This window comes from Bos indicus, chromosome 25 (genome assembly GCF_029378745.1).
Source record: "Bos indicus isolate NIAB-ARS_2022 breed Sahiwal x Tharparkar chromosome 25, NIAB-ARS_B.indTharparkar_mat_pri_1.0, whole genome shotgun sequence".
NCBI lineage: Eukaryota > Metazoa > Chordata > Mammalia > Artiodactyla > Bovidae > Bos > Bos indicus.
Window position 1 is genome coordinate 8894482 of NC_091784.1, and position 22620 is coordinate 8917101.

General features: G+C 45.0%; 1 non-coding gene across 1 annotated transcript; it reads left to right on the forward strand.

Moving 5' to 3' along the window:
• The first annotated feature begins 21459 nt into the window (after nt 1-21459).
• On the forward strand, nt 21460-21561 carry LOC139179842 (U6 spliceosomal RNA). Its single transcript, XR_011564195.1, has one exon. It is a non-coding gene; the product is annotated as a U6 spliceosomal RNA (small nuclear RNA).
• Nucleotides 21562-22620: the final 1059 nt, after the last annotated feature.

Sequence of the window (22620 nt, forward strand, 5' to 3'; positions counted from 1 at the left end):
CTGTGCTTTCCTCCGTCAAATCACTCTGTTGCTAAGATGGCTTATTCCTGGAGCTGTCTCCTTGGCTCCCTGAGATCAGGGAAGGGCATTTGTTCACCATCAGATCCTTCCAGTGCCAAACATAATGCCTGGCCTGGAGGCAAGCTCAGTGAATGTCAATAAGTGAAAGATTGAATGGGTTTCTCTTCCTTTGTAATTGGGATCCCCACTCCCTGCCCCATGGCTGAGTCACGCCATGAGGGGGCAACTGGGAATTGACAAATAGATCAGTGGCAGGGAACTGGCCCTTTTGGAAAGAATACGGCATGGGAGGCACTAGGCGAAGCCCATCCTCTCAGGATCCGAGGTGGCTTTGGAGTGCCCGCGCCACCCCGCTTGCCCCAGGATCGCACACCTCAGTGCATTGTCTGGCCCCCAGCGCTGTCTCTAGTTTCCGTTGTTAGAGCAGCAACTCTGACCCCCTTCTCTTGCCAGTTAAAACATCTGTGCTCTGGAGAAAGCCTTTTCACCTCATGCTGTCTAAGTTTCCATTCCCCAGAAGCAGAAACTGTGACAAGAGATTCTGGACAAGTATTTTATTCAAGAAGGGCTCCCAGGAGAAACTGGGAGGGATGTCCTTCCGGGAGCACTTGCCTTCAGCATGTGATTCTGGCCTCAGATTCCCTGGGTTCAAATCCCAGCTCTACTTACTGTGTGTCCTTGGGCAAACCCAAACTCCCCAAGGCTCAAGATTAAATTAATTTGTGCAAAGTATTCAGCTTGTGGTGAGTGATAAGGAAGATTAACTGTAATGTGTGTGGCAGGGATGCTGTTTGAGGTTGAGAGTCGAAAAAGAATGAACTTGGAAGCCAGACAGACTTAGTAATAGTTGCGTGGACTTGGGCAGTGCCTTCAACTTCCTGAGCCTGTCTTTCTATCTGTAGAGCGGAGCTGTGGTTAGAGTTAACTGAGATAGTGTCTGTAAAGCAACGAGGGACTTCCCTGGTGGTCCAGTGGTTAAGAGTCCACCTGTCAATGCAGGGGACACAGGTTCAATTCCCGATCTGGGAAGATTCCACATGCCAAGGGTCAACTAAGCCCGTGTGCCAAATTATTGGGCCTGTGCTATAGACTCCCTTCTTGGCATCAAGAGAAGGCCCACAATGAGAAACCTGTGCACTGTGACTAGAGAGTAGCTCATCGCCACTAGAGAAAGCCCTTGAGTAGTAACAAAGACCCAGAACAGCTAAAAATTTAAAAATAAATAATTGTTTAAAAAACAAAGCAATGAGAACAGAGCTTCAGGAGCATTTAGAAAGTGGTAGCTATTCCATCATAGTTTTTTTTTTTTTTTAAGATAATTGACCTATAATAAACAGCACATATTTTGATGAGTCTGAGGTACATAGACACCTGCAATAAAATCACAGCCACCACATCATAACTAGAATTACAGTGCTGACCATTCCGAAATGTACAAAAATAATAAATCACCATGTTGTGTGCCAGAAGCTAACATAGCATTGTAGGTCAATTACACTTCAAAAACAAACAAACAAGCAAACAAACAAAGATTCACAGAAAAATATTTCAGATTTGCACTTACCAAAGGGGGGATGTGGGGGAGGGGAATTGGACAAAAATGGGCAGAAGGGACACACTTCCAGTTATTAGATAAATAAGTACGAAGGATGTAATGTACAAAATGATAATGCAATTAACATTGCTGTATGTTATATATGAAAGTTGTTAAGAGAATAAATCACAAGTGTTCTCATCACAAAAACATTTTTTTATTTGTCTTTAATTTTCTATCTATATGAGAAGACGTGTGTTTACTAAACTTACTGTGATAATCATTTCATGATGTATGTATGTCAAATCATTATGCTGTACACTTTAAATTTATACATATAAATTTAAATTTGTACATTGAATATATCTGAATAAAGTTGGAAGAATCATAAGAAAAAAAAATCACAGCCTCAAAACAGTGAACCTGTCCATCCCCCCAAATGTTTCCCGGTGGCTTTCACGAATCTCCCTCCTCTTCTTCTCTCTCTTTTTGCTGCATCTCTGGGTGACCACCGTTCAGCATTCTGTCACTATATATGCATCCGCATTTTTAAAAAGCTTTCTATCAGAGGAATCATACAGTATGTGCTCAGTCTTTGGGTGGTCTGCCTGCTTTTATTCAGCATAATAGTTCTGTGACTCATCCAAGCTGTTGCACATCTCGATAGTTCCCCTTTTTTTATGGCTGAGTAGTCATCTGCCGTGGGGCTTCCCAGGTGGCGCTAGTGATAACCTGCCTGCCAATCCAGGAGACATAAGAGAAGTGAAAATAATCACATTTTCTATATGCATTCATCTGTCAATGGACACTTGTGTTGCTTCCCTCTCTCGGTTACTGTGCATAATACTGCTATGAACATAAGTGTGCAAATATCTCTTCAAGATCCTCCTTTGAATTCTTTTGGATATATGCCCAGAAGTGAGATTGCTGGAACTTATAATAATTATAGTTTTAATTTTTTGAGGACCTCCGTACTATCTTCCATGGTGGCCGCACTATTTTTCATTCCCACCAACACTGCACAAGGGTTCCAACTTCCCTGCCTCCTTGCTGGCAGTTGTCATTTTCTGTTCTTTTGATGGTGACCATCCTGATGGGTGTGACAAAATCATTTTGCAATATTTAAAAAGTGATACGTAATCCTTGATTTGTTTCGAATATGCAGAATGTTATAACGTTTTGGAAGGATGATTGATATATAGTAAATAGCACAAATATTTTAAATGGCCATTTTGATGTAGGGTTTTGACATATATGTAATGTACATAAAGGGCTTCCCAGGTGGCGCTAGTGGTAAAGAACCTGCCTGCCAATGCAGGAGACATAAGAGACTGGGGTTCAATCCCTGGGTGGGGAGGATCCCCTAGAAGAGGGACAGGTAACACACTCCAGTATTCTTGCCTGGAGAATCTCCATGGACGGAGGAGCCTGGCAGGCTACAATCCATGTGGTCACAAAGAGTCGGACAAGACTGAAGTGACTTAGTACATATAGATATACGTGTATGTGTGTGTGTGTGTACATATCTGAAAAACCATAACTATAGTCAAGATAGTGGCCATCCTGGACTTCCCTGGGGTCCAGTGGTTAAGAATCCGTCTGCCGATGTAGGGGACACAGGTTCAATCCCTGGTCTGGGAAGATCACACATGCCACGGAGCAAATAAGCCCACGTGCCGTTCGCCACAACCACTGAGCCCACCCTCTAGAACCTGTGCACGTCAACAAGAGAAGCCACCAAAATGAGTAGCTCACACACTGCAAAACACAGCAGCCCCTGCTCGCCATAACTACAAAAAGGCCGCTCGCAGCGGCGGAGACCCAGCACAGCCAAAAAAAATAGATAGTGACCATGCCCATCACCCCCCAAACGTTTCCTGGAATCCCTCTGTGTTCCTCCCACTCTTTCCTCCCTCCCCCCTACTTCCTGTCTCCAAGCAACCACTGATAACTATGCCATTTAAGGAAGAAAGTAAAACGCACCTGAGTTGGCTGCTACAGGTAACTGAGGGTCTAGACCACCATACGCTTTTCCAAGGGTTGTTTGGGTTTGGGGACCGTTTCTAACCTAATGACACTGCTCACCATCTGGGTCCTGAATCTGGGAGCATTGTGTCCCTTTTGTGGCTCTTTCAGGGCCCCAGAAACACTCAGTGTGGTTCACTTGCTCAGTCACGTCCGACTCTTTGCAACCCCACGGACTGCAGCATGCCAGTCTTCCCTGTCCATCACCAACTCCCAGAACTTGCTCAAACTCATGTTCATCGAGTCAGTGATGCCATCCAACCATCCATAAACACTAGATTGTAGTATATGAATTTGTTGATACTCAGTTATTTTAAGTCACAAAAAATCAATTTCCTATTATTCAGCTTAAAATCTAAGCTGAATTCACATATTTGCTTATTCATTTCCCCAGTGGGATCCATAGAGATTCCTTCCTGAAATATTATGACCCAGAGTAAGCAAAAGTAATAAAGAAAAATGAGTCACCTCTAACCACTTAAGGAAGGCAGGATAATTGTATCCGGAGCCAGGCAGGAGATGGTCAATGAACGTGATGGTTATTGTTCTGTACTTAAGTTTTGTTGTTTCCAGAATCCAGGGTGAAAAGGGAGACACAGCATGTAAGCTTTTTGCTGTCAGATAAAGAACCACACCACTGCCCCCACTGGCTCAGCGCTAAAGAATCAGCCTGCCAACGTAGGAGATGCAGGAGACTCAGGCTCCATCCCTGGGTCGGGAAGATCCCCTGGATAAGGAAATGTCAACCCACTCCAGTATTCTTGCCTGGGAGATCCCATGGACAGAGGAGCCTGGCGGGCTACAGTCTAAGGTTCACAAAAGGTTGGACACGACTGAAGCAACTGAACACCCACACACAAAGGAACTAAGTTTACAAGGGATGCCAGATGCCATCCTCAGTGCAAATCTGGGAAGAAAACAGTCAAATCTGGGCGATTTGTCACCTCCTAACCTTCCAGTCTGAGAAAAATCACATTTTTCTCTAAGTTGCAGGAGTTAACAATGGCTTTTGTTTCCAGCTGGGAGGCATCACCATAGCAAAAGGCAATTATTAGATCAAAGGGACAATTTAATGCATCTTTAAAGGCACTAATTTGACACTGAGGTGGCAATCAAACCCTGCTCTCAGGACTGGTTTGCAGGACCTTAAAATAAACTTGTCAGTTCTGGGCCACGCTAAATGTTTTTGAATAAATATCTCTTTTATGCTCACAGCATTAAAATATAAACACACAGTGACACAGGCCCAGAAAGCTTCAGGGACTGATAAAGTGGGATTTCATGCAGGCTCTCCCCAAGTTAAAAGACGCTTGCTCCTTGGAAGAAGAGCTAGACAGCACATTAAAAAGCAGAGACATCACTTTGCCCATGAAGGTTTGTATAGTCAAAGCCATGGTTTTTCCAGGAGTCATGTATGGATGTGAGAGTTGGACCATAAAGAAGGCCGAGTGCCAAAGGATAGATGCTTTCTAATTGTGGTGCTGGAGAAGTCTCTTGAGAGTCCCTTGGACTGCAGAGAGATCAAACCAGTCAATCCTAAAGGAAATCAACACTGATAATCATCGGAAGGACTGATGCTGAAGCTGAAGCTCCAATACTTCGGCCACTTTTGATGTGAAGAGCTGATTCATTGGAAAAGACCCTGATGCTGGAAAGATTGCAGGCAAGAGGAGAAGGGGGTGACAGAGGATGAGATGGCTGAATAGCATCACTGACTCAAAGGACAGGAGTTTGAGCAAACTCTGGGAGATGGTGAAGGACAGGGAAGCCTGGTGTGCTGCAGTTCACGGAGTCGCAACGAGTTGGACACGACCGAGTGACTGAACAACAACAACAACTCCCTAATTCAGTTAAAGACATGGCAGTGGAAAGCTTCAGAGGAATCCAGATTTAGGACCCACAGGCTCCCTTTCCCCACTGCGCCACCCCTCAATTATCTCTCACAAAGGTTTCTTCCTTTAATGAGGCAGGGGAGGTGTGAAACACACAGGCACACACATTTTGGCAATGTTTAGATACGTTTTGCCTTGTCATAACTGCTCTATGCGTGCACACGTGCGTGTGTGCTTGTGCACACTATTGGTTTCTAGTGGGCAGAGGTGGTGGAGGGGGAGGGAGTATGGAGAGAGAGATGGGGAGGACGGGAGGGTAGCCACTGTAGAAAAAAGAGGGGGACACAAAACGAGACGAGAGAGGGAAGGGACAGGAAAGGAAAGACGCAAAGCCTCGCACAGGTGCTGGATCCAGCCGGACCTGAAATCTCCCCGCCCCGGACTTTGCAGCGATCCCTTCCCTGTTCGCTTAAGCCCTTTTCAGATGTTGTGTAGTCACCAAGTCGAGGACGACTCTTTGCGACCCTGTGCACTGTCGCCCGCCAGGCTCCTTCTGTCCTTGGGATTTCTCAGGCAAGAATGCTGGAGGGGGTTGCCGCGTCCTTCTCCAGGGCCGTTTCAGATGGGTGTCAGTTATTTGGAACCCAAAGGCTCCTAGCTAACACAGAGGGAAATGACTGCTTAAGGGTGCTTGCTCACGTTGAGCAGAGGTTTCCTGCCCTGGATTGCCATAAGCTCTGATCGCTCTCAAAGCCACTGTAACACAGTCGTCTTGGGTTTAAAGGGAGACGTGGGGATGGGGAGAGAGAGACGGGGTCCCTGGGTACCTGAGAAAGAGGGTCAGGCTCAGGCGCGCCCAGCTCCCGGAGAAGCAGGCTGCAGCTTGCTAAACGTGGAATTTGAGATGGGCGCCCCATACTGCCTTAGGTGGGGGCATCCCCACTTGGATGTTAAAAGGAGAGGGTGAGTCCAGAAGAGGAGCACCCTGGGGGCCACCTCCGCTCCCCGGGAGGAACGGGTGCACACGGCAGTTGGGAGATAGTTCACAGGTTCCCCATCTCTCCCCTCCTCTGCCTTCCCCTCGCAGCGGCGCTGGGGGCGCGGGGCGGAGGAGGCGAGGGGCGGCGCTCCGTCTGCTCTGAGCCTGCAGCTACGGCTCCTGCCCTGGGGTGGGTGGGTGTGGGGGCTGGACCACTTTGAGAGTCAGGATGCAGCGATGACTCCAGTGTGGAGGCGGCCCCAGCAGCTGCCTGCCCGCCTGCCCAGCCAAGCAGGACTCCCCGTTTCTCACCTCGTAGGAGTCTAGGTGGGAAAAAAAAAAAAAAAAAAATCAAAGAACAACAGTCCCCGGGCCTCCTTCGCTGAGGAAAGAGCCAAGCTCATCTGCTTTAGCTTCTGCATCACCACCACTCCCCACCTTCAAGAAACTTCTGATGCTCAAAATTAAGCAAGCATGGTGAAAGCCCGTCCACCTGGACAGGCCGAATGAGGGATTTAGAGTCACTGGAAAGTGCGTGGAGATTTAGGAGGATCAACCCACCCAGTCGTTCTCAATCCAGACTGCAGGTTGGAATTATGAGGGTGGGGGCTTAAAAAAATACTGAGCCTGGGCTCCATGCCCAGCGCATCTGGGTGTGTGATTTAATGCAAAGAAGAAAACCAACACAAACAAAAAATCCTACTGAGCAAATGGAAACCTCAAGGCTGCAAGCATTCTATAAACCTGGGTTTAAGTCCTTACTTCACAGACTGACCCTGGCCAAATTTCCTAACTTCCCTGATCTTTCATTCCCTGTAACAGAAAGACGCTTGCTACTTGAAAAGAAAGACATGATAAAGCTAGACAATGTATTAAAAAGCAGAGATGTCACTTTGCCGACAAACGTCTGTAGAGTCAAAAATTTGATTTTCCAGTAGTCGTGTACGATGTGAGAGTTGGACCATAAAGAAGGCTGAGCACCAAAGGGTTGATGCTTTTGAATTGTGCTGCTGGAGAAGACTCTAGAGAATCCCTTGGACTGCAAGGAGATCCAACCAGTCAATCCTAAAGGAAACTAACCCTGAATATTCATTGGAAGGCCTAATGCTGAAGCTGAAGCTCCAATGCTTTGGCCACCTGATTGTGAAGAGTCGACTCATTGGAAAGGACCCTGAGTTGCTAAGAAAGATTGAGGGCAGGAGGAGAAGGTGGTGGCAGAGGATGAGATGGTTATATAGCATCACCAGCTCAACGGACGTGAATTTGAGCAAACTCTGCAAGATAGTGGACAGGGAAGCCTGGCATGCTGCAGTCCATGGGGTCACAAAGAGTCGGACACGAGTTGGCAACTAAACATCAACAGCAATACAGGAGGGAGTGGGGCAGCAGCCTCCTTTCCAGAGACTTCTATTGCTCTTAATTCTCCAGCCATCCTGGACTTCATTTCCCCCAAGCCTGACATCTCTCAGGTCTCCATGGCTGTACCCTTGAAGGGCTCACTCCCATTCAGTCCTTAATGCCCAGCTCAAGTATCAGGTATCTGTCTTGTGTTTTGTTTTTGGCTGTGCTCCGTGGTTTGTGGGATCTTAGTTCCCCAACCAGGGACTGAACCCGGCCCTCAGCAGTGAAAGCACAGAATCCTAACCACTGGACCATCAGGGAATTCCCAACTCTGAAAGCCTTTATGTCCTCAGACTGTTCTCTCTGCCTGTGAGGTGCTTCCTCTTGCTTGGGGCAGAGACCACCTACTGTCCCCTAATATTCATCCCTTTAATATCAGATTCCATTGTTGGGCAAGACTTCTTCAGGCTGGTGTGTGCGTTCCTGCTGGAAGGTACACAGCCTCAGATTGTCTCTTTTTGTCAATTTTGACGTCACTAACGCTTGTCGCCTTAACTATTAATGTATTCAAAGTTGCTAAGCGGCAACATTCTGATTTGATCTATTCTTCCTTCCTGTGGTGGAATCTTCGCTAAATCAATTGTTCGGTTATCTTGAGGTTCTATTTGAAGAAGGAAGGCAAAACAAATGGTTGTTTCTTTCCCCTTGTTGGCCAGATTTCAAAACAGAATGAGCTGGTTCATTCATATCCTGTAAGGTGAGGTTTGTTTTTTTTTAAAGTATGATTTTGCATTTGTGGATTTAAATGTATTTATTTCAACCCATTTCAGTTATCCTTGTTGTTGTTTTAGTCACTAAATTGTATCTGACTTTCTTACGACCCCATGGACTGTAGTCCACCAGGTTCCTCTCTCCATGGGATTCTCCAGGCAAGAATACTGGAGTGGCTTGTCATTTCTTTCTCCAGGGGATCTTCCCAGCCCAGAGATCGAACCCATGTCTCCTGCATTGGCAGGTGGATTCTTTACCACTGAGCCACCTGGGAAGCCCCTCAGTTATCCTTATTGATAGTCAAATTATCCCCTCATTGGCCTGCAGGAGACTCTTGAACTTAACATCTGGATTTGAGAGGACCCTCGTAGTCTTTGCTCACCTCACACATTTCCTGCTCCAGGTCTAAACTCGGCCATTTCTCCAAGAAGCCACTTGGCTCTAGAGTTACACAGCTTCCTTCCTTCCTTCCTTTTTCCCCAACACAAATTTCAGTAAACGAATCAAAGCATTCTGCATCTTCTTCACATCACAGTTATTTCTTGGCTCTTATTCCACATAACGTGCTTTTGAGTTTTGAAAACAAAAGCCCCCAAATTATTTCTACTCTGTCCCCTGCTACGTCTCTCCCCTGAGGTCAAAAGTACTAGGCTGACTTCAGTGTAAATTCAGGGAAGAGGAAGGGGGAGACAGGAGGGGAAAACTCAGAGTGTGTAAAAAGCACAGGGCACACTAGGTAATCAGACGAATGACTGACGTCACCCTTCTTCTTCCTTCTTCCCTCGTATCTTGAAAACTATACCTTTCAATCCAATAATTCTTGTTGCAGGTTCTTGTTGCAGAGGGGAAAATGCACTGAGTCAAATAGGCAACTAGATTTTAATGCACATTGCTGAGAAATTCCTTCTCTGGTCTCATACATTCGGTATCTGCCAAGAATGCTGGCTGTCTAGGGATTTGCAGAAAACAGCAGTTTGTCCATCTCCTGTTTTTCAGAGCCTCCCAGTTCTCTCTTTCATACTGTCACATTTGAGATTGTAGCAATAAGGCCAACGGAGTTCTAGAAGCGCCTGTGTTCTCCATCCCCCACCCCACCACACCCAGCCCTCTCCTTCCCAGGCTCGTCAGCTTCTGACAGGTGTTAGCAAGAATCTATAAAGTTCGAAAGGGTAGATTCATGCCACTAAATGCCAGGGAGCCTTGAGTAATCTTTCTTCACATAATACAGAACTTAGATTTCCTTTTCAAATGTCAGAAAGTCTTTTCTCTAACTTTCCCACTTTTGAGAGAGAGAAACGAGTACTGAGAAAGATGGCTCTGCTGAAAGAAAATGGCAACTCAAATGCTGAAATGTTAAGGGTGTTTGGGTTTCAGCCTTAGTGCTGGAGGGCAATTGGGAGGAGTAGGGACTGTGGCAAATTGGAATCCCAACACTTCCCTTTTTAAAGGGACAGCTACTATTGAATTCCAGCAGTTTGTTGCCAGGGGAAGGGTGGGTACAGTGTTGTCATGCATATGTGCTAAGTCGCTTCAGTCGTGTCCGACTCTGTGACTCCATGGACTGTAGCCCGCTGGGTTTCTCTGTCCAGGGGATTTTTCAGGCATGAATACTGGAGTGGGTTGCCATGGCCTCCTGCAGGGGATCTTCCTGACCCAGAAATCAAACCCAAGTCTCTTATGTCTCCTGCATTGGTAGGTGGACTCTTTACCCGTAGGGCTACCTGGGAAGCCCGTATTGCCATAGTTTAGGAATTTTCAAGAGAAAATGCAACGTGGAATTTGATGTTAGAATACTTTTTTTGAATTTTATATAGTGGCTTGGTTTTTTTTAATAAAGCATTCATTCAACAAAAACATTCCTGGGCTAAATTCTGGTTCCTGGCCACCAATTTGCAGACCTCTTTCCATAAGTTTTCCAAGCAATTTCTCTAGACTTTGAGCAATAGCCTCTGTACTTTTCTCTCCTCAAGACATTCTGATGAGGACATTTTCTCTGCTGTCCCTGGGATCTCTGTCGTTTTTAATCTCTGTGTATATCATTTTTAATACATTAATAAGCAATTATATAAGGCACTATGCTAAGCCCTTTACCATACATTATTAAATTTAATCTTGGACTTCCCTGGTGGCACAGTAGATAAGAATCCACCTGCCAATGCAGGGGACCTGGGTTCGATTCCTGGTCCAGGAAGATCCCACATGCAGTGAAGGAACTAAGGCTCTGCACCATGACTACTGAGCTTGCTCTGGGGCCCTTGAACTCCAACCACTGAAGCTTGTGCGCCCAGAGCCCATGTTCTGCAACAAGAGAAGCCACCGCAATAAGAAGCCGCAACAAAGAGTAGCCCCTGCTCACTGCAACTGGAGAAAACCCATGCAAAGTAATGAAGAGCCAGCACAGCCAAAAATAATTTAATTTAATTAAAGTTTTGCTGAGGGCAGACAAACCAGAATATGTGCGTTGCTCACTCAGTCGTGTCTGACTCTTTGCAACCCCTGTGGACTACAGCCCACCAGGCTCTTCTGTCTGTGGAACTTTTCAGGCAAAAATACTGGGGTGGGTTGATATTTCCTCCAAGGGATCTTCCTGACCCAGAGATTGAACCCGAGTCTCCTGAGTCTTCCACAATGGCAGGTGAATTCTTTACCACTAAGCCTCATGGGAAGCCCAACCCAGAATGGGATATCATCTTTACAAAACTAGGAGGTAGGCACATATGAGTTGTTTATTGCTCCATAACCAATAACCCCATTGCCCTATGATTATAAGAGATATTGTTGTTCAGTCTCTCAGTCGTGTCCAACTCTGTGACCCCATGGACTGCAGCACGCCAGGCTCCTCTGTCCCCCACTATCTCCCAGAGTTTGCTCAAACTCATGTCCATTGAGTCGGTGATGACATCTAACCATCTCATCCTCTGTCGTCCCCTTCTTTTCCTGCCTTCAATCTTTCCCATCATCAGAGTCTTTGAGGAACTATTTGGGCTTTTTTTACTTTTTACAAATTTTCTATAAATCTAAAATAACCTCAAAATTAAAAGCTTAAAATATTGCTGATGCTTAGACCCTATGCAAATAGGGTTGTGACTCTTTTTTAACTTTGACAGCATTTATATGCTATCCATGTAAATATACATTGTTAATATTTTTCATTTTATTTATTTATTTAGGACACACCAAGTGGCATATGAGATATTAGTTTCCTGACTAGGGATTGAACCGGCACTCCATGCATTGGAAGCGTGGAGCCCTGACCCCCAGACTGCCAGGGAAGTCCCAATAGGTTCTGATTTGATTGGTATAAATTAGAGCCTGGACGTAAGATTTTAAAAAGAATCTTTCTATTCATGTGCTCCTAATCAGCAGTCAAGATTGCGATTCACAGTCTAGGTACTGACTCATTATTAAGATTATTTCACAAGTTATTCTTATGATCCCTTTAAAAAAAGACACAGCAAAGGAGATATGTCATACCATCCCATGTGTTTTGGTTTCTAGTTTGAAGTCCTTTGATAAAGATAACAAACTTTGATGAAACAGAGTTATAAGACTGAGCAGTGAATGGAAATTTAGCTATCTAAAATGTGGAAACAGGAGAAGTTCCCTCGTGGTCCAGTGGCTAAGACTCCGCATTCCCAATGCAGGGGGTCTGGGTTCAATCCCTGGTCAGGGAACTAGGTCCCACATGCTGCAACTAAGATCTGAGGCAGCCAAATAAATAAATATTAAAAAGAATAAAATAAAATGTGGAAACAATACTTCTGACTCTTTAAAAAAAAGTCTAAAAAAATAAAAATAAAAAATATACCTGATCAAAGGAAATAAAAAGGAACGTGTCTTGTCATTTCCCCCCACCCTTCTTTGTATAATCTATACAATGACCCACTGTGAATACTTACCAAATGACACACAATTGCTTGCACATCAGGAAAGCACATAGTTTTTAAACATGTATTGTAGTGTTGCCACCATTTTGTATCCCAATTGTGGACGTGGTTACAAGAATCTAGACACATGTAATAAAATTTCATAGTATCACACACACACACACACGCCTGTAAAAACCGGTGAACGTGAATGAAGTTTGGAGTTTAGTGAATAGCATTACACCAGTGTTAATTTCCTGGTTTTGAAAATTCATTTATGTAAGATGCTACGATTGGGGAAAGGTGGGCGAAGAGTGGATGAGAACTCTCTGTACTATGTTTTCAACCTCTTGTAACTCTAAAATTATTTCAAGATGAAGGCTTTATTAAATACAGGGGAAATTCTGAAGAGCGGCTGTGGACATGGACGGTTTGAAATAAAACGAAGAACAAATAGCCACTGTTCGGCGGCTTCTTTTGCCTTCAGGATTAAGTTCAAAGCCCTTCAGATGGCATTCAAGGCTCTTCTTGGCCTGGTTCTGACTACTTTGCCTAGATCTTTAGGGTTTGGGACACACAATCGAAGTGTGTCATCAGGAGATGCCCTGGAAACCTCAGGTGGTGAAAAGACAGTTCAGTCCCTCCAAGCAACAGGAGAGTTGGGCTAGGCCAGGGCCTGGGTCCTGCAGACAACCCATTACACCCAAAGCTCCTTTTTTTTTTTTTTCTTTTAAAAAAAGTATTAGGCTGCACCAGGTCCTAGTTGCAGCACACAGGATTTTTGATCTTTGTTGCGGCCCGCGGGAATCTTTCGTTGTGCCATGCAAAGCCTTAGCTGTGGCATGTGGAATCCAATTCCCTGACCACGGATATTACCCAGGGCCCCTGCCTTGGAGTGTGGAGTCTTAGCCACTGGGCCACCAGGGAAGTCCCTAAAGCTTCCTTTTAATACAAATATTTCATAATCTCACTTTACCCTCCTGAAAGAAAATTCATGGACAATGTAACCTCTTTCCACACATAATTTACAAAAATGAATACCATGACCCAACTGTATTTTTAAAAGGAAAAATATAAAAAAATGTCATTTACAATAAAGTAATATGCATTTCTACAAGTAAATGCATAGGCACAAATACTCTGTGAGGCTTAAAAGAGCGGGCAGATGCTGAAAATGCAAACTGATAAGGCTGTGCTGTGTCGCCACACAGACACCACATTTGGAAATGTGAATTTCCCAGCTGGTAGATGACTCCTGGTAAGATTCCAAACTAAACAAAGCATGGCTTTCCCAGGATTTACTGGGTAGCTAACTTCTTGGACTCTTCAGTGTACAACAAAATAGTCCAAAAGACACTTTGGGATCATACATAAAACAGAGAGATAGGTTCAGCGCTTATAGATGTTTCTGTTTGCTTGTTTGCTTGTTTTACTATCTTTGTGAATGTTCAGTGGAAGATTCAAAAGTCACAGGAGGCACACGGGACCGGTCTTCATTTGGCAGCACTGTCCCATGCGTTGCAGAAGCGGTGTCATGCCTGGCGCCTGCCCACTTTACGCCAACAGCTCTTCAATAATTGCGGAAACAGGAACTTGCCTGGTGGTCCAGTGGCTAACACTCCACGCTTCCACTGCAGAGGGCATGGGTTTGATCCATGCCAACCAAGCTCTGTACAGTCAAACTGTGATTTTTCCAGTAGTCATGTACAGATGTGAAAGTTGGGCCATAAAGAAGGGTGAACACCAAAGAATTGAGGCTTTCAAATTGCGGTGCTGGAGAAGACTCTTGAACAGTAAAGAGATCGATCAACCAGTCCCTCCTAAATGAAATCAACTAACCCTGAATATTCATTGGAAGGACTGATGCTGAAGCTGAAGCTCCACTACTCTGGACACCTGATGCAAAGAACTAACTTTTTGGAAAAGACCCTGATGCTGGGAAAGATGGAGTGCAAAAGGAGAAGAGGACAGCAGAGGATAAGATGATTCTATAGTATCACTGACTCAATGAACATGCAGCTGAGCAAATTCCGGGAGATAGTGAGGAGAGGAGCCTGGCGTGCTGCAATCTATGGGGTCAAAAAGAGTCAGACTTGACTGAAGGGCTGAACAACGACAACAGGGACCTAAGATCCCAGGAGCTGCAAGGTGCAGCCAAAGGAGAGAAAAAGCTGTGGAAACGAAAAGAGCGCCTAAAATTTCCCAAATGTCTCCCTAGTAAAACAGGGGTGGGGTGGAGTGGGGGTAACTTCCTGCTGAGGATGAGTGTTCTGGAGCAGTGCTCTCCAGTATGGGAGCCACCAGCCACATCTTGTTAACATAGGGGTTGGAAATGGCAACCCCACTCCAGTATTCTTGCCTGGAGAATCCCCATCGACAGAGGAGCCTGGGGGGCTACAGTTCATGGCGTCACAAAAGAGTCAGACATGACTGAAAAACTAAGCACAAAAATGTGTGGGGCCCCCAAATTGACATATGTTAGTGGTGTAGAATATTCATAGGGTTTCCTAACTTGATATGAAAAAAGAACAAAATATCTCATTCAGTTCAGTTCAGTTGCTCGGTCATGTCTGACTCTTTGCGACCCCATGGACTGCAGCACGCCAGGCTTCCCTGTCCATCACCAACTCCTGGAGCTTGCTCAAACTCATGTCCATTGAGTTGGTGATGCCATCCAACCATCTCATCTTCTGTCGTCCCCTTCTCCTCCTGCCTTCAATCTTTCCCAGCATCAGGGTCTTTTCCAAGGAGTCAGTTCTTCACATCAGGTGGCCAAAGGACTGGAGTTTCAGCTTCAGCATCAGTCCTTCCAATGAATATTCAGGACTGACTTCCTTTAGGATGGACTGGTTGGATCTCCAAGGGACTCTCAAGAGTCTTCTCCAACACCACAGTTCAAAAGCATCAATCCTTCAGCGCTCAGCTTTCTTTATAGTCCAACTCTCACATCCATACAGGAAAACCCACAGTTTTGACTAGACAGACCTTTGTTGGCAAAGTAATGTCTCTGCTTTTCAATATGCTGTCTCGGTTGGTCATAGCTTTTCTTCCAAGGAGCAAGCATCTTTTAATTTCATGGCTGCAGTCACCATCTGCAGTGATTTTGGAGCCCAAGAAAATAAAGTCTGCCACTGTTTCCCCATCTATTTGCCATGAAGTGATGGGACCAGATGCCATGATCTTCCTTTTTTTGAATATTGAGTTTTAAGCCAGCTTTTTCACTCTCCTCTTTCACGTTCATCAAGAAGCTCTTCAGTTCCTCTTCACTTTCTGCCATAAGGGTAGTGTCATCTGCATATCTGAGGTTATTGATATTTCTCCCAGCAATCTAGATTCCAGCTTGTGCTTCATCCAGCCTGGCATTTCTCAAGATGTACTCTGCATAGAAGTTAAATAAGCAAGGTGACAATATACAGTCTTGCTACTCCTTTTCCAATATGGAACCAGTCTGTTGTTCCATGTCTGATTCTAACTGTTGCTTCTTGACCTGCATACAGATTTCTTGTGGGGCAGGTCAGGTGGTCTGTTATTCCCATCTCTTTGAGAATTTTCCACAGTTTGTTGTGATCAACACAGTCAAAGGCTTTGACATAGTCAATAAAGCAGAAGTAGATGTTTTTCTGGAACTCTCTTGTTTTTTCTATTATCAAATTGGCAATTTGGTCTCTGGTTCCTCTGCCTTTTCTAAATCTAGCTTGAACATCTGAAAGGTCTCGGTTCACATACTGTTGAAGCCTCACTTGGAGAATTTTGAGCATTACTTTGCTAGCATGTGAGATGAGTGCAATTGTGCAGTAGTTTGAACACTCTTTGGCATTGCCTTTCTTTGGGATTGGAATGAAAACTGACCTTTTCCAGTCCTGTGGCCACTGCTGAGTTTTCCAAATTTGCTGACATATTGAGTGCAGCAATTTAACAGCATCATCTTTCAGGATCTGAAACAGGTCAACTGGAATTCCATCACCTCCACTAGCTTTGTTCGTAAAGTGATGCTTTTGTTCAGAGTGATGCTTCCTAAGGCCCACTTGATTTTGGACTCCAGGATGTCTGGCTTTAGGTGAATGATCATGCCATCATGGTTATCTGGGTCATGAAGATGTTTTTTGTATAGATCTTCTGTATATTCTTGCCACCTTTTCTTAATACCTTCTGCTTCTGTTAGGTCCATACCATTTCTGTCCTTTATTGAGCCCATCTTTGCATGAAATGTTCCCTTGGTATCTCTAATTTTCTTGAAGAGATCTCTAGTCTCACCCATCCTACTATATTCCTCTATTTCTTTGCATTGATCAGTGAGGAGGGCTTTCTTATCTCTCCTTGCTATTCTTTGGAACTCTGCATTCAGATGGGTATATCATTCCCTTTCTCCTTTGCCTTTTGCTTCTCTTCTTTTCTCAGCTATTTGTAAGTCCTCCTTAAACAATCATTTTGCCTTTTTGCATTTCTTTTTCTTGGGGTGGTTTTGATCACTGCCTCCTGTACAATGTCAGGAACCTCCGTCCATAGTTCATCAGGCACTCTGTCTATCAGATCTAATCCCTTGAATCTATTTCTCACTTCCACTGTATAATGGTAAGGGATTTGATTTAGGTCATATCTGAACGGTCTAGTGGTTTTCCTTACTTTCTTTAAGTCTGAATTTGGAAATAAGGAGTTCATGATCCGAGGCACAGTCAGCTCCTGGTCTTGTTTTTGCTGATTTACAGAGCCTCTCCATCTTTGGCTGCAAAGAATATAATCAATCTGATTTGGGTATTGACCATCTGGTGATGTCCATGTGTAGAGTCGTCTCCTGTGTTGTTGGAAGAGGGTGTTTGCTATGAACAGTCTGTTCTCTTGGCAAAACTCTGTTAGCCTTTGCCCTGCTTCACTTTGTACTCCAAGGCCAGACTTGCCTGTTACTCCAGGTATCTCTTGACTTCCTACTTTTGTATTCCAGATACTTTAAAATATCTCATTAAAAACTAAGAAAACCTGGAGTATATGTTGATATGATACAGTTTTTGATATACTGACTTAGATAAAATATAAATGCTAATTTCACCTCTTTTTTTTTTTTTTTCTTACTTTTTAAAAATATGGGTGGGGAGACCTCCCTGGCGGTGCAGTGGTTAAGACTTCTTGCTCCCAAATGCAGAGGGCCCGGGTTCAATCCTGGTCAAGGAACTAGATTCCACATGCTGCAACTAAGAGTTTTCATGCCACAACTAAGACCCATGGAAGCCAAATAAATAAATTATTTAAAAAAAAAAAAAAAAGGAAGGAAGAATTGATGGGAGACGGGTTTCTAGAGTCTCTCCCTCCCCTCCTCCCCGCCCCCGCCCCCGACCCCGCCCGCCAGTTCCTCCAGGGAACTGATTCAGCAGAGGAAATAAGGCTTGTTTCAGAGCCTCCTTGGGAACAATTTGTGGCTCTGGAAAGGCATTGCAGAGTAATGTCCTACCACCATTGATGGGAATGGTGATGATGACAAAAAAATCCTTGGTGTGTTTAGCCGAGAGGCCTGCGGGGAGCCGCAGAGATCGGACCTACTTCCTGTGGAGACGGCCTTCCTCTCCCCAGACAGACTGACCCGAGGAGGGCGGGGGTGCCCACAATTCCTTGGCGTGGCCGTGCTGTAAAGTACATGTTATCAGAGCCAAACAAGGAGCTGGGGTGGTGAACAGCGCCTGTGTATGAAAGAAGGGTCTGAAAGTCAGGCGGGGGTTGGGGGGTGGGAATGAGGTGTGCAGGTTAAAGGGCATTCACGGGCACCCCAAGAGCCGATGGGTTGCTATGAGGGGGCATCCGAGGAGGGGTCAGATACGCATTTTCTTGGAGTGGTGTATAATTTATTATAGAAAAAAAAAATTAAACTCAGAGACTAAAGGACTGCATATGAAGTATTAAATAGAAATAAAGAGCCAAGAAATTCCATAAATAAATATTACACATTTGAGAAACAAAGAACAGATAAGGAGACAAATATTTTTAGCAATAATTGGGGAATCATTTTTCTTATCTGAAAAAAAACCCCACATAATTTCTATGAGCCGAACTCAATAGTCGAGGCGTCTATGAAACATTTCTTACTGAATTATTTTAATTTCAAGATTAATAAAATAAATTCTAAGGACCTCCCTGGTGGTCTGGTGTCTATGGCTCCACGCTCCCCGATGCAGGGGGACAGGGTTCGATCCCTGATCTAGGAACTAGATTGCACCTGCAGCAATTAAAGATCCTTCATGCCACAACAAAGACCCGGTGCAGCCAAATAAATAAATTAAGTTAAAAATAAAAAAATAAATAAAGTGCCTATAATAAGGAAAAAGGAATACAGGGAAACAAAGTTACAACGGAGCAAAATATTAATAGTTCCCGTACTCACTTATCAGAGGAGGCTGGCTGCAGTATGGAAAGCAGACAGCAGGGGGCGAGAGAGAGACGCCCGAGGCCCTGACTGGGAAGTAAACCGGCAAGGCTGGGGGACCCCTGGACAAGTGCCTGCTCTGGATGCTTCATGGATACAAAGACAGTACAAGATGTGGCTGTGGTGGTCTGGGACATTACAGTCACATCCCGCCGGCCAGGAGATAGAAGTTTACTGTTGCTGCGTGGCTGTAAGGAGGTGAGTATTAGCAGCAGCTCCTTGTGAAGTGAAAGTCGCTCAGTCGTGTCGGACTCTTTGCAACCCCATGGACTATACAGTCCATGGAATTCTCCAGGCCAGAATACTGGAGTGGGTAGCTGTTCCCTTCTCCAGGAGACCTTCCCAACCCAGGGATCGAACCCAGGTCTCCTGCATTACAGGCGGATTCTTCACTAGTTGAGCCGCCAGGGCAGCTCCTTACTACAGCATGAGTAAATAAAGAGCCCAACTGCAAGACACTCCCTCTCTCAGCATGTACTTTAACCCCCAAGGCCAGTTAGCTGAGTGTCATACTGGGCCACAGGCTTGAGCCACCCAAATACCACATCTAGAGGTTTTTCCTGTGCATTTGTAAGATCATCACTATTTACTCCTGTCAATTCATCTTTCTGAGCTTCAGTTTCTTCATCTGTAAAACAGGATCCTTAAGATTATCTCCATCAGAGTGTGGTGAAGAGGATTAACTGAGATAATGCAAGCAACATGCTTAGCACAGGGTGCTCAGTGGATGTTCACGATCACTGTTGTTGTTCAGTCACCAAGTGTCCGACTCTTTGTGACCCAGTGGACTGCAGCACACCAGGCTCCTCTGTCCTTTACTATCTCCCGGAGTTTGCTCAGATGCATGTTCATTGAGTCAGTGATGCTATGTAACTGTCTTTCCTCTGCTGCCCGCTTCTCTTTCTGCCCTCAATCTTTCCCAGCATCAGGGTGTTTTCCATTGAATCAGCTCTTTGCATCAGGTGGCCAAAGTAGTGGAGCGTCAGCTTCAGCATCAGTCCTTCCAATGAATATTCAGGACTTATTTACTTTAGGATTGACTGGTTGGATCTCCTTGCAGTCCAAGAGACTCTCAAGAGTCTTCTCCAGCACCAAAATTCGAAAGCATCAATTCTTCGGCACTTAGCCTTCTTTATGGCCCAACTGTCACATTTGTACATGACTACTGAAAAACTACACCTTGGACTATATACTAAAAGAATAAAGATTTTTATTGAGTATTATAAGATGCATTCAATAGCCTTTAGATAAACCACATCACAACTCATCTACAATCAGTCAAACCCAACAGCAATTCATTCTTTCACAAACCATGTGTCAGGACAAAAGTCCCTTCAACTTACAGTAAGATCCTACTCAAGTCTTGTGGGCAGAGTTTGGGGAATTACATCTGTATTTTCTTGTAATGTCATTATTAAGCTATTATGGTGTCTCTGATGGTAATGAGGGCAGGAGGATAAGGGGACGACAGAGGATGAGATGGCTGGATGGCATCACCAACTCAATGGACATGGGTTTGGGTAAACTCCGGGAGCTGATGATGGACAGGGAGGCCTGGCGTGCTGCGGTTCATGGGGTCACAAAGAGTTGGACACGACTGAGCGACTGAACTGACTGACTGACTGATGGTAAAGAATCTGCCTGCAGTGCAGGAGACCCGGGTTCCATCCCTGGGTCAGGAAGATCCCCTGGATAAGGGAATGGCAACCCACTCCAGTATTCTTGTCTGGAGAATTCCACAGACAGAGGAGCCTGGCGGCCTACAGTCCATGCGGTTGCAAAAAGTCGGCATGACTGAGCAACTAACACTATTCACATTCCACCACAAAGCTGACCCTCCCACAAGACTGTGACTTCCCTGAGGACAATGTCTCTGTCCTAGTCATTTTGCCTTGACCATTCAGGGTTGGAGGGGCGAGCTGTGTCCCTGTCCACAGTGCTGAAGTTGCACAGGCTGGGTATTCCTTGTGATGCTTCCTCTCCAGCCCATTCACACTACCCTCTAAAGAGATGCCCTCTGGAGTTGCTCTGACATCAGCCCTTATCTGATCGCCCAGATACATTAGCTGAATACAGCAGGTAGTAAAAGGGATCCTATCACATGAACTCACTGCTGAAAAACACACCCTGTACACGCATGCATTCATTTTTGTAGAACATATATTGTAGTGGTGGTGTTCAGTCGCTCGGTCGTGACCCGGTGGACTGCAGCATGTCAGGCTAACCTGTCCTTCACTATCTCCCCAAGTTTGCTCAAATTCATGTCCATCGAATCAGTGATGCCATCCAACCATCTCATCCTCTGCCATCCCCTTCTCCTCCTGCCTTTAATCTTTCCTGGCATTGGGGTCTTTTCCAATGAGTCAGTTCTTTGTATCAGGTGGCCAAAGTATTGGAGCTTCAGCTTCAGCATCAGTCCTTCCAGTGAATATTCAGGACTGATTTACTTTAGGATGGACTGGTTTGATCTCCTTGCAATCCAAGGGACTTCTCAGTATGTAGAAGGATATATACCAAACTATTGATGGTCTTTATCATCTTACATTGAGACTGGTCACTGCAAGGGGATTGCTCTTTTTTAACTTATGCTCTTTTGTATTTTTGTTTGTTTTAACAATAACCCATACTTTATTTCTGTCAAATACATCTGAAAATAATGTTTAACCAAAAAACACGGTTAGGTGCTTGCTTCAGCACATATACTAAAATTAGAACTATACAGAGAAGAATAACATGGCTCCTGCACGAGCTGTCATTAAATTCATGAAGCATTCCATATTTTTCAGACGTAAAGTTATGGGAAACGAAATCATGGTTATCAAAGGGAAACATGGAGAGGGATAAATCAGGAGCATGGGATGAACATACACACACTACCACATGTAAGATAGATAACCAACAAGGACCTACTGTATAGCACAGGGATCTGCTCAATATTCTGTGGTAACCTGTACGAGAAAGAATGTGAAAAAGAACGTGCGTGATAAATCACTTCAGTCGTGTCCGACTCTGCGACCCCATGGACTATAGCCTGCCGGTCTCCTCTGTCCATGGGATTCTCCAGGCAAGGATACTGGAGTGGGCTGCCATGCCCTCCTGCAGGGGATCTTCCTGACCCAGGGATCAAACCCTCATTTCCCGTGTCTCCCGCATTGGCAGGCAGATTCTTCACCGGGGAGCCACCAGGGAAGCCCCTAGCTGATGTGTTCTGCCAGGCATCTGTAAGCCAAATAGATGGTTGCTTCATGGCACTGAGTTTGGGGCGAGTACTTAGTGTTGCTGTCATAGCAACTGGAGCAGCTGGTAAGAGAGGGAGTCAGAGTCTGACCTTGGGAGTCCCACGCCTTCTTTTCTCTCCCTCCCTGCTTCTCCCCCTCTCACTATCTGGTGATCCGCCTGCGTTATCAGCAGCCAGCAGCCTCCTCTCTCCCAGCCTGGGGACCTCTGGCTAATCTCAAGAGCAGTCCATTTGTTTGGAAAATAAAAAATTAGAATTCAAAGACAATTGTTCACCAAATGTGTGAAAGCCGCTCTCGGTAACAGCTGTGGTTCTTTCCGTAAAGGAGAGCCCCCAGCCCCCAGCCCATGCAAGAAAACCACAGAGCCAAACATAAAGTAATGAGTCCGTCTGTTCACTCCTGCCGCCCAGGCTTTTGCTCAGATCACAAAAGCTCTTCCTCCTTCTCTTCTTCTTTTTTTTTTAAATAAAGTCTCCAAGGATCTGACGGCCAGGCATTGTCTTTTCTGTGCCTACCTGCTTCCCTCCAAAACAGGGAGGCTCATGCTTTCCACATCATTTAGCATTAGAAAAAAAAAAAGATGTACTTAACTCCTTCTGGGCA